The sequence below is a fragment of the Eumetopias jubatus genome, unplaced genomic scaffold, assembly GCF_037043125.1.
Source record: "Eumetopias jubatus isolate StellerSeaLion01/CBP00866 unplaced genomic scaffold, mEumJub1_p1.0 scaffold_11, whole genome shotgun sequence".
Lineage (NCBI taxonomy): Eukaryota > Metazoa > Chordata > Mammalia > Carnivora > Otariidae > Eumetopias > Eumetopias jubatus.
In genome coordinates, this window is record NW_028274817.1 from 118820440 (window position 1) to 118831726 (window position 11287).

Sequence of the window (11287 nt, forward strand, 5' to 3'; positions counted from 1 at the left end):
AACTCTCCGCAATTCCCACCCCCATATGGACACGTGTGGATATGAACAAAAACAAGAAACCATGCCCTCATAAAGCACTACTATGTCCTGGATAAAATAGGAGATGGTGAGGGTCCACTGCTGAGGGTCTACAGAAAAGGGCAGAAGTCAAAAAAAATCACTCCCTACAGAAATGGTCAAGAGGGTTTTGAAATCATGCCTTGCCTTTTGCTTCATTATAAAGAACCCAAGAACTCAAATATTCGGAGTCATGAGAACATAAAGCTAGTAAATGTATTTTGAAAATAGCAACTACCCCACTGTTTGCCTTTTGCTTACCAAACAGGATTTCACATTATCGAATATCCTCTCTCTGAGGCTACTGAGGGATTTTATAGAATCTAAAAGGCAATGGTAATCAAGTAAGGAAAAAGGATGTGGTGCCAGGCATCGCTCTCAAGTAATAAATGGATCCACACACAGCGCTTAACGCTGTTAGCATGGGGTGATGTTGATACCAAAATAGCAAGTACAAGTTCACTACCTGTTGATCATTATATTAACTTGTGGTGGTTTCAGATAGTTTATGTGGGTATTATTAGAATTGGAAATCTCCTTCCTACATAATTACTTTTAAATTCCTTTAGAATTCAGGAAAAGCACTATTTCTCTAGAACCAGGGGCAGCAAAGTACAGCCCACAGGACAAATCCTACCCAGCAACCCAGCCCTGCCTATCTTTTAATATATTGTCTATGGCGGCTTTCACACCATAATGGCAGAGGTTGGGTTGCAGCAGACTGCATGGCGCACAAAGCCTACATTATTTATTATCTGGCCCTTTACCAATCAGTGCACTAGACATTTAATTATTTATCCTCATTGTCCCTATGGCACAGTAAATAGCAGATAGGTACATTTTCAATATCTAGTGTGTTGTTTTCCTGAATGTAATTGATGGGATTTACATTAGGTTTTGGTAGGTTCTCCTCGAATATGGCTGCCAAAGAGTCTTCCCCTCACTGTGTTGCATTCTTCTCTCTCCAACAAGACAAGGAGTTTGTTTTCTCCCCCCTTGAATATGGGGTAGCCCTGTGACTCGCTTCAATAGCACAGTGTGACAAAAATGCTGGGAGGCTTTTGCTTTGCTCTCCATGCCCCAAGTGACCATGTTGAAAGTCTGTCTCCTCTGCTAAAGAGAGGGGCCCGGCCAGTCCCCGACACAGCAGGTGATCCAGCTGAGGTGCCAGTCGTGAGTGCAGCCATCTTGGATGTTCCCACCCCAGGTGAGCTCCCAGCTGAATGCAACCACAGGAGGGCTGCAGCCTCATGGAGCAGAATTGCCTGGCTCAGCCTAGGCAACCAGTATGAAGGAATTGGCTTAAACTACCAAGCTTTGTCATTATGCAGCAATAAATGAACTCAACTTAAGGTTTCGATGTCCCATTTAGTATTTCAAAACTTTCTTTAAGATATTTAAAAACAGTTCTAAAACAAGCCAACCCCATCACCTTCTTTCGTAACTTAACAGCAAGAAACACATTCTGTTCAGATGACAGTGTGAGCAGGCTGGATGAGAAACGCCTCTACTAAACTATAGGTAAGACATGGAGGATCGTTTAAGAAAGAGCAAAGTCATCTGGCAACAGCATAAGACACAAAATACAATCATACTCTAAACCCTGGAAAGACCTTTTTAAATCTACCAACTCAGTGCCAGGGGTTTCAGAATCTCATCTTTGAAGAAAGCATTTTCCCCCTTCTGCTTGTCTTATTAAACAGAACACAGGTCAAGAGAAAGAAAGACTTCATGGAAACGAAAACATAGTTGTTGAATTCCCGTCTGCTGATGAGAGGTGATTGTGACTGACTAGTGGTAAAAAGATTCAAGTTGATCACGACTCCCAGAAAAAAAGGGAAGCCGGTTAAGGAGGGGAAGGAGTGAGAGAAGAAATGGATATGGACATGAAAATAAAAGTCCCCTTGGTGTCACAGAAACCTGGAGCAGGGGATTAGATTCCCCATGACGGTGGAAAAGGGGCTCAGGCAAACTGAATTTAAATCTCAGAGGGCAGAGTGGTTTCCACTAACCCTTGAAACACGTGTGCCTCAAAGAGGAGAAAAAAACAAACACTCCAAAACCATTATGGCAAGCAGCTATGGTGGGGGGATGAGGGATGATCCCCCCCCTCTTGATTGTGCTTTGACGTGTCGGTGCCTTTTAGTTTTTAACTCGGTGTTATTTAGGAGGCCGAACATATTAGTATCCTGGTTTTAAAAGAAATGGAGGTGGGTTGGTTGAATAATACCTTAACAGTTTTAGAAAATGATTTTTTTAAGACTAAATAATTAGAAAAAAAATAAAACATAAAAGTAAATATATTAGAAAACAAAAATATATCATTATTTATATATCCAAGAGCAAATTTCTTAAAAAGGCATAGCAGTGATGACCTTTAACAAATACAATCAATAAAAAAGAAAATGCCTCCTAAAGACATTCTGAGTGTTAAAATGGACCTTAACAGCCGCTGAAAAGTAACTCTGAAAATGTACAAACTAGGCAGACACAGTTGTCATATATTTGAAAATCCAGACCAGGTGTGGATCAAGTGGCAAACTCGATCTGTAAGGGAGCTGATAACATATAGCTTTTAGGCTTTGTGGGCCATACAGGCTCTGTCGTGACCAATTTCTACTGGCCTGTGGGAACCACTGAATTCAAGAATTAAATGTAAAAATCAGGAAAAGACAATGATGACTTCATTAATAATTGTGGGAGAGAGGCTTCTAGAAGTATTTTCACACATAACCAGTGAGAGTGTACATCACAATAACTCGTAGCAATTTGCAAATGTATCAAGAACTTGAAACACGTTTATACATGTCGATACCTGTGCAGGAGGGAGCGCTTGCTGCCAGGCTGCTGCTGGGACCAGGGCTTTAGAGAAGGGCCTTCTGAGGCAGGGGCGCCTCCCAGGAGGCTGCTTCTGGAAGGGCTGAGAGAAGGAATAAACTGCCATAGCGTCTGGGACAGAAAAGCAAGCCAGTCCGGATGAAGTCCGTCTCCCCTGTTCTTTAGCGCCCTCCCCTGGCAGAAACGGGAAGCCAGCCGGCACAAGAGATGAGGTTTGCCGACTCCGGAGTCCCATCTTCAGAAAAGGAGAGCCCAGCAGAGAGCGGTGGACTTGGGGCTGCCAGATAATCAATGAAAAACTGGCAACACCCGAAACCTCTTTATAAAATTTCCCTCAAGTTGGCTATTTCCGAAACCAGAGCCTTGATTCCAAAAATCTTCAAGAACAGAACTAAAAAACCAGCATCAGATGTTCCCTTTATTATTTTGTTATTATTTCTAAGTCAGCTCTATGGCTTACGTGGGGCTTGAACTCACAAACCCGAGATCAAGAGTCGCATGCTGTACGGACTGAGCCAGCTGGGCATTCCCAGATGTTCTTTTCATTTTTTTTAAACTTATTTTTATTTTTTCCAGATGTTCTTTTTAGAGTGATTTCTTGGGGGGGGGGTGCCTGGGTGGCTCAGTCGGTTGGGCATCTGCCTTCGGCTCAGGTAATGATCCCAGAACCCTGGGATCGAGTCCCTCATCATCAGGCTCCCTGCTCAGTGGGGAGCCTGCTTCTCCTCCCCTCTCCTCCCTGCTCACTCTCTCTCTTTCTCTCAAATAAATAAAAATCTTTAGAGTGATTTCTGGGAGCATGCAGGAGTTTACTCCATTACTATTATCTTGTTACTCATTTTTTTTAAAGATTTTATTTATATATTTGACAGAGAGAGAGACAGCGAGACAGGGAACACAAGCAGGGGGAGTGGGAGAGGGAGAAGCAGGCTTCCCGCGGAGCAGGGAGCCCGATGTAGGGCTCGATCCCAGGACCCTGAGATCATGAACTGAGCTGAAGGCAGTTGCTTAACCAACTGAACCACCCAGGCGCCCCTCTTGTTACTCATTTTAATCATGATTTTGTGATCGGCCTGGCTTGGAAGTTTGAGGACAAAGATGTAGTTTTTCAATAGTTTTATTTCTCCTCATTTTTCTTTTCTTTAACATTTTTCTTTCTTTCTTTCTTTCTTTCTTTCTTTCTTTCTTTCTTTCTTTCTTTCTTCTTTCTTTCTTTCTTTTCTTTCTTTCCTTTCTTTCTTTCTTTCTTTCTTTCTTTCTTTCTTTCTTTCTTTCTTTCTTTCTTTCTTTCTTTCTTTTTCTTTCTTTCCTTTCCTTTTCTTTTCCTTCTCTCGAGAGAGTGAGAGAGCACAAGCAGGGGGAGTGGCAGAGAGAGAGGGAGAAACAGGTTCCTTGCTGAGCAGGGAGCTCAATGCGGGGCTCTCCTCATTTTTCTTTTCTTTTTTTTTTTAAGATTTTATTTATTTGACAGAGAGAGACACAGCGAGAGAGGGAACACAAGCAGGGAGAGTGGAAGAGGGAGAAGCAGGCTTCCCGTGGAGCAGGGAGCCCGATGCGGGGCTCGATCCCAGGATCCCGGGACCACGACCCGAGCCGAAGGCAGACGCTTAACGACTGAGCCACCCAGGCACCCTCTCCTCATTTTTCTATACAAAACGCACGATAGAGTATTACTTCTGCTAACCAGCAATTCTTATCAGCAGTTATAAAAATTTTAAACTAAGAGCAGCTGCATAACAGAGCACCTATAATGTAACCTGACATAAATCGAAAAACCTCAGGCAGCTCTCAGATATGTTACACACTGAAAGCAATAGGGTGATGTTGACATCATCCTCTTATGATCAGCTGGTGTGGACTGAACCCAAAGGACAAAGGGCACACACAATTTGTTGAGAAGAACATTTATTATGAGGACAGGCTTCTTGTGTACTAATTCACTTTTGACAAGGGATGTGTAAAATCTAAGAACGTTCAGCTATTTACTGCTTAAACAACAAGAATGATTTTCTCTCGTTTACAGAGACAATATTTTTTGACCTACCTTGATCCTGCCATGGTATGTTTACCATCTCATGTCTTGGTATATTAACATGAAGGTTTTTAGACTTGATCTTGTAACTGAGAAAACCCAGAAGAGAACCGGTTTGCCTTATTGAATAATGAACCTGGGACCCCTCAGAAATTGTCTAATATAGTGCATTTGCCCTACTCAATACAATATTTGAAATATTCCTTGGATGACCAATCAACTCCTTTCCACAGTGTCATTAATAGTTGCCCTGGAAATCAATCAGTGAAAAAGCAGCAGGCCATCACCTCCTACCCTGCTTTTTACCACGGTGAAGTCATTTATTTCTAATTTCTATGAGACCACCAAATAATCCCCAATACTGCATAAAAACACAGGGCACAGGGAGAGTGGGCAATGTGAGATGAGGTAACATGGAGAATGTTGCAGAGATTTCAAGTTTTCATCCAACTTTTCTTCTTTTTAGCTCCCAGTGTTATAAATCTGTCCCACAAGACAATGGCCCTGAAACTGAATACCCAGGAACTCTTATAAAGCCAGCTCCCTGTCCAACAGGGTAACTCTAGACTCCAGAAAATGTGAAAAAGCATGTGTCTGACCACCCAGCAATTCTGGGTATATGACCTACAGAAAGACTGGCATTTGAATACGGACCTATGTACAAGTGCTGTTCTTTGCAGCACTATTAGTAAAAGGGGAACTTGGAAGCAATCTGACTGTCCAACAATGGTAAAGAAATTAAAACAAGGTATTATTTCCATGTGGTAATCTTATACAGCAGTTAATAAGATTAAACTAAATGTGTATATATGTAAAAACACAAATTGATGTAGTTATATGTATATGCATGTTTCTATTGCACATATGTGTAAATATGCATCTCTATATATGTCAGGAACATGATGAAGAGCACAAGAGCAAGAAATTCCATGTGCACAATATAAGCCCACACCACACCAGACTCAGGGTATTATCCCCTCTGGGAGAAGGGCTAGGGATTGAGATCCAGGTAATGATAAAGGGAATTTTAGCCAAATCCAAAATGTTTTCTTTCTTTTTAAAACAGTGGCTGGAAACAAATCTTACCAAATAACAATAGTTGTTAATTTTATGATAAAAACATATTTTATATTCTCTTTAGTTTCTGCAAACTAAATTTCTTATAAAATAAAACCCACGTAGTATTAGCTACAAAATCCCAAAGGTATGTTGCTGTCTCTATCCATTTTCTTCCTTGTTACCTGAACAGTAGCAGGAGCAGGTACATGTTCCCTTGGTTAGCTGATGGCTTCTGAACATACCAGAATTTCAGCAATTTCAGCTAAGGCAATGAAGTTTGAGCTGTTCCATAGACAAGATGCAAAACATAAACACCACAAAGACATATTGTGATGTTAGCTGTTGCCGCATAACAAACCACCCCAAAACACAGTGGCTTAAAACAATAAGCCTTCATTATTAATCAACAATATATGGGTCAACTGGGTGGTTCTAACCTAGGCTCAGTTTGGCAGATTGTGGTTCGCTTGTCTATGCATTTGTAGTGGGCTCGTAGGTAGGTGGGGGCTGGCTGATCTGAAATGGTTTCATTCACATGTGGGGCAGTTGGCTGGTAGGTGGTTGGGTGATGAGAATAACTAGGCGACATGTCTCTTATCATCCAGCAGGTTAGCCTGGGGTTGGTTCACATCTCAGCAAGGTTCCAAGGGAGAGAAGGGAAGTGAAGCACTTCTGCCCTATTTTCTTGGCTAAATCAAGTCCCAAAGCCAGACTAATGTGGGTTTCATACTAAGCAGAGCAGTTCCCCTGCTGTGATCTATTGATAGTCAGCCCTCAGCACAAGAAAAATAAAAGCCAGACCAAAATCAAGGGGAAGGAAAATGGATCCTAACTCTTGAGAAGAGAAACTAAAAATTCACATTTGAACTTGATGTAATGAGTACTGGGTGTTACATGCAACTGATGAATCACTAAATTCTACCCCTGAAACTAATAATATACTATATGTTAACTAAATTGAATTTAAGTAAAAATACTTTAAAAAATACACATTTGAAAGATTAGAGATAGGGACATGGGTGTGTGTGTGTGTGTGTGTGTGTGTGTGTGTGTGTGTGTGTGTAAAGATTTAGAAACATTTTTCAATCCATCTACACCATGGCTTCTTATGGACCACCAAATTAACAAAGGGTTTCAGTGCTATGATTGGTTAATCTTTATGTGCTATAGAATATAAACGATAAGATGAACAATCATATATCAAAGGAAAATCTTACTAGGTTTCCCTCCATTTTTGGCTTTCAGACTTAGTACACAAAACGTGTGTTTCTATACAGCTCACAAATCATCTCACCCCAAATCATTTTCTGGATAATAATAAACAACAAATAGATGCTGATGACCTGAAACTGTCTCAGAAGTCACCTTTACAATACTGAAGATTGAGCAGTAAATAGAATCAGCAGGCTGCTGTAATTTACCTCAAAGCAGATCTCCAAAATGACTTACTAAATTATTCCACTGAAAGTTGTAAATCTGAGTGAGAAAAGTACAAATCAATAGAAAAACACAGTTGAACATTTTACTACCTATGATTTTTCACGACCTTCTGGAAGAATAAAGTTTGATGTTGTAAAGAAATTCCAAAACATGAAAACTTGTAAACATGAACTGGCTATGGTTTGAATTATTAATTCATGCTATTTTTGCTGTCACTAACTTCTTTTATTAACCTTTTTTTGCTTATATACTTATTCCTTATACCCTGCCGTGCAGAATTTGGAAGTTAAGGAAGTTTGAAGATCTGTCAACTCCGTATTTGCTCATGAAGGGAATCGTATGAAGGCACAGCACTGTGTTTTCTGAACTTCAGGTGAAGTGTGAACTCAGTAGAAGTGGGAGTGAGAAAAGGAATCTTGGCCTGCCTATTCTGGACATTTCACAGAAATGGAATCATAGAATATATAGCCTCTTGTGTCTGGCTTCTCCTGGAACCCTTTTGATGAGTGAAAGAACATATAAACCTGATGTTCCCAACTCCTGGGGTGCCCTTGCTCTTGCCCCACCTGCCTGGAGGCCAATCTCAGCCTGGCAACCCATCTCCACAAGAGGTCAAAAGTACAAATCCATTTTCTCAAGCATTAAGTGAATGGTCGCCATTTTGGCAGAGCTATCTTATAGAGCTGAAGGGGAGGCTTAGTGCATATCACTCAGCAAAAGCATCCCAATCCTTCTCCATTTCTAAAGCAAACCTTTTGTTGCTTTTCTCTTCCTTTCTCCTCAGAAATCTCCACCCTCCCCTGAGTGCACAACGGACTGTTCACCACCACATGAACACTTGCTCATTCACCCACTGATACTAATTGTAGTCCTTGGTGTGTGAGGACAGAGATAACATGTAGGCTTTCAATGCATGAGGCACATCGGCAACGTGTATAATCTTGAGAAGATGGTCTGGGCTAGGGTCCCAATAGATGCTCCCGTCAATGTACAGAGAGAAGAGCTGGCTAAGCACCTCATCCCAGGCCTTGTGGACATTCACAGGGGACTTACATTCTGCTCATCAATCAGAGGAAAAGCTAAAGCAAAGAAATGGCCATTTACAAATTCACTTTGAGTTTGGATGTATTCCAGGGAATAGAGGCAGAAAGCAGCCTTATCTTTTTACTGGAACTAGGTAAAAACAACACAACTCAATTAACTTAAATATGCACTAATGATTTGTCCCAGATGAGCATCAGGAAGAATTTGGCACAAGAAGACAAACAATTAGAACAAAAAGGTGTCTCTCCAATTGCATTGCTTAAAAAAAGATTTAATTGGTTTATTGAGGAGTCTTATCTCATTTTGAAGTAAACACGATTTCCCCAAATTACTGCTTTTAATTTTAATCTGTTCACTCTCTTCCCCAATGGATATCAAGTCCCTTAAAATCATCTTGCCATATTTTTCAACTAGCAAAAACTTAATCAAACTTAGCTAAACTGACATCCATATATCAATTAACAGAACTATCCCTTCTTTCTTGGACAATGGGAAGGTTAATTTTGGAAAATGTTGCCATTTATGATTACCTTATACTTTTTACAATTAAGAACTGGTTAAAATAACACAATTCCTTAATATAGAACTTAAGGAAGAATCAATCTTAAGTGCATTCCACACCAAGGATCATACCTTATTCATCCTCATCTTTCCAATACCTAGCAGTTTTTGGCACCACAGTAGGTGGTTGTTAATAAATGTTCAGATAAACTTACTGTTGACAAGCTAAATATTAAAGGGCAGAGGCCACTGAGTTATTAGAACAATGGAAAAACAGGGTAACTGCACTTCCTCAAATTAGTTATTTAAGAGACATTATTACAGAGTTAATAAAATCTAGTGACAGATATCAACACTTAAATAGCTAGTTTAAATAATTTTTAAAATTTTTTAAAAATATTTTATTTATTTATTTGACAGAGACAGACAAAGTGAGACCAGGAACACAAGCAGGGGAGTGGGAGAGGGAGAAGCGGGCCTCCCGCCGAGCAGGGAGCCCGATGCAGGGCTCAATCCCAGGACTCTGGGATCATGACCAGAGCTGAAGGCAGACACTCAACGACTAAGTCACCCAGGCACCCCCCAAATTTTTTTTAATTTTAAGTAGACTCCACACCCAAGTCACCCAGGCACCCCCAAAATTTTTTTTAATTTTAAGTAGACTCCACACCCAACATGGGGCTTAACTCACGACTCTTTAAGAGTCGCATGCTCTAGGGGCGCCTGGGTGGCTCAGCTGGTTAAGCAGCTGCCTTCCGCTCAGGTCATGATCCCGGGGTCCTGGGATCGAGCCCCGCATTGGGCTCCCTGCTCCGTGGGGAGCCTGCTTCTCCCTCTCCCTCTGCCTGCCTCTCTGCCTACTTGTTCTCTCTGTCAAATAAATAAATAAAATCTTTAAAAAAAAAAAAAGAGTCGCATGCTCTATCGACTGAGCCAGCCAGGCACCTCAATAAATTTTTCTTTTGCTTTTTTTGTGCACACTGTACTACGGAATGATTTTTTTTTTAAAGATTTTATTTATTTGGGCGCCTGGGTGGCTCAGATGGTTAAGCGTCTGCCTTCAGCTCAGGTCATGATCCCAGGGTCCTGGGATCGAGTTCCGCATCGGGCTCCCTGCTCCTTGGGAGCCTGCTTCTCCCTCTCTCCCCCTCTGTCTCTCATGAATAAATAAAACCTTAAAAAAAAAAAAAGATTTTATTTTTTCGACAGAGAGAGAGCAAGAGGGAACACAAGCAGGGGGAGTAGGAGAGGGAGAAGCAGGCTTCCCAAGGAGCAGGGAGTCGGATGCGGGGCTTGATCCCAGGACCCTGGGATCATGACCTGAGCTGAAGGCAGACGCTTAACGACTGAGTCACCCAGGCACCCCGGTACTACGGAATGATTTATAAATCTACTTTTGTTCAGACAGAAGTGGTTTTTTTTGTTCTCAAATGTTCTTTTCAAAGTCCTAGTACGAGGACCTGATATACAAGTTATTGAAATATTATTTTCAATATACCTTTAAATGACTTAAAAGAAAAACATTAACATGATAAGTGTGACACTTAACTGCAAGGTTTGGCAGTGTAGGAAAATAACAATTTAAAAACTGACAAGAGGAAGATAACGTAGAATTTTTAGAAGAACGGTCTAGACATTTAAATCATATTTTTAACTGATTATTTGAAAAAACGATTAATGATATATAATAAAGGGATATTTTGAAGTTCTTTAAATCAACCAAAGCTGCAAATAATTAGCTTAAAGGAAGTTATGATTAGGAAATGCCTTGTAGGACGAAAACTTTTCATTATTAGAAAATGAATTGTAAACTCAAGGTATACAACTGTATAAATGTTCCCAGAGATGGTCTGTGTTCATTTCACTGGAGACGTTAAACAAGGAGATTCTTGTAAGGGGAATTTTTTTTTTTTCTTTTCCAGGCCATGAATAATTACTGATTAAACTTTTTCAGCAATTTAGAGCACACTGCAGGTGCACCAGATTTAATTGAAGAGGCACTGCATAAACCAAATGGAGATGAAACATAGTATGAACTCAGTGCTATTCCTGATTAGACACCCAAAACCTGAGTCTTACTTAGCTACTAACCCCACACTAAGATGATGTCTACTCTGATTTACAGGTTCTGAATCTCACTGGTCAGTATATGCAGAAATCTCTTTGATGGAACCACTGAACCATTTCAGATTTTTAAAAAATCCCCTGTGGCCTTTGTCATTCATGACCAATGGCCTTTGGAAGTTAAGGTCAACTGAACTGAACTACAAGAAAAGGCAGGTGCTATAGTCAAGGCTTGTACGGTACTGGGATCCC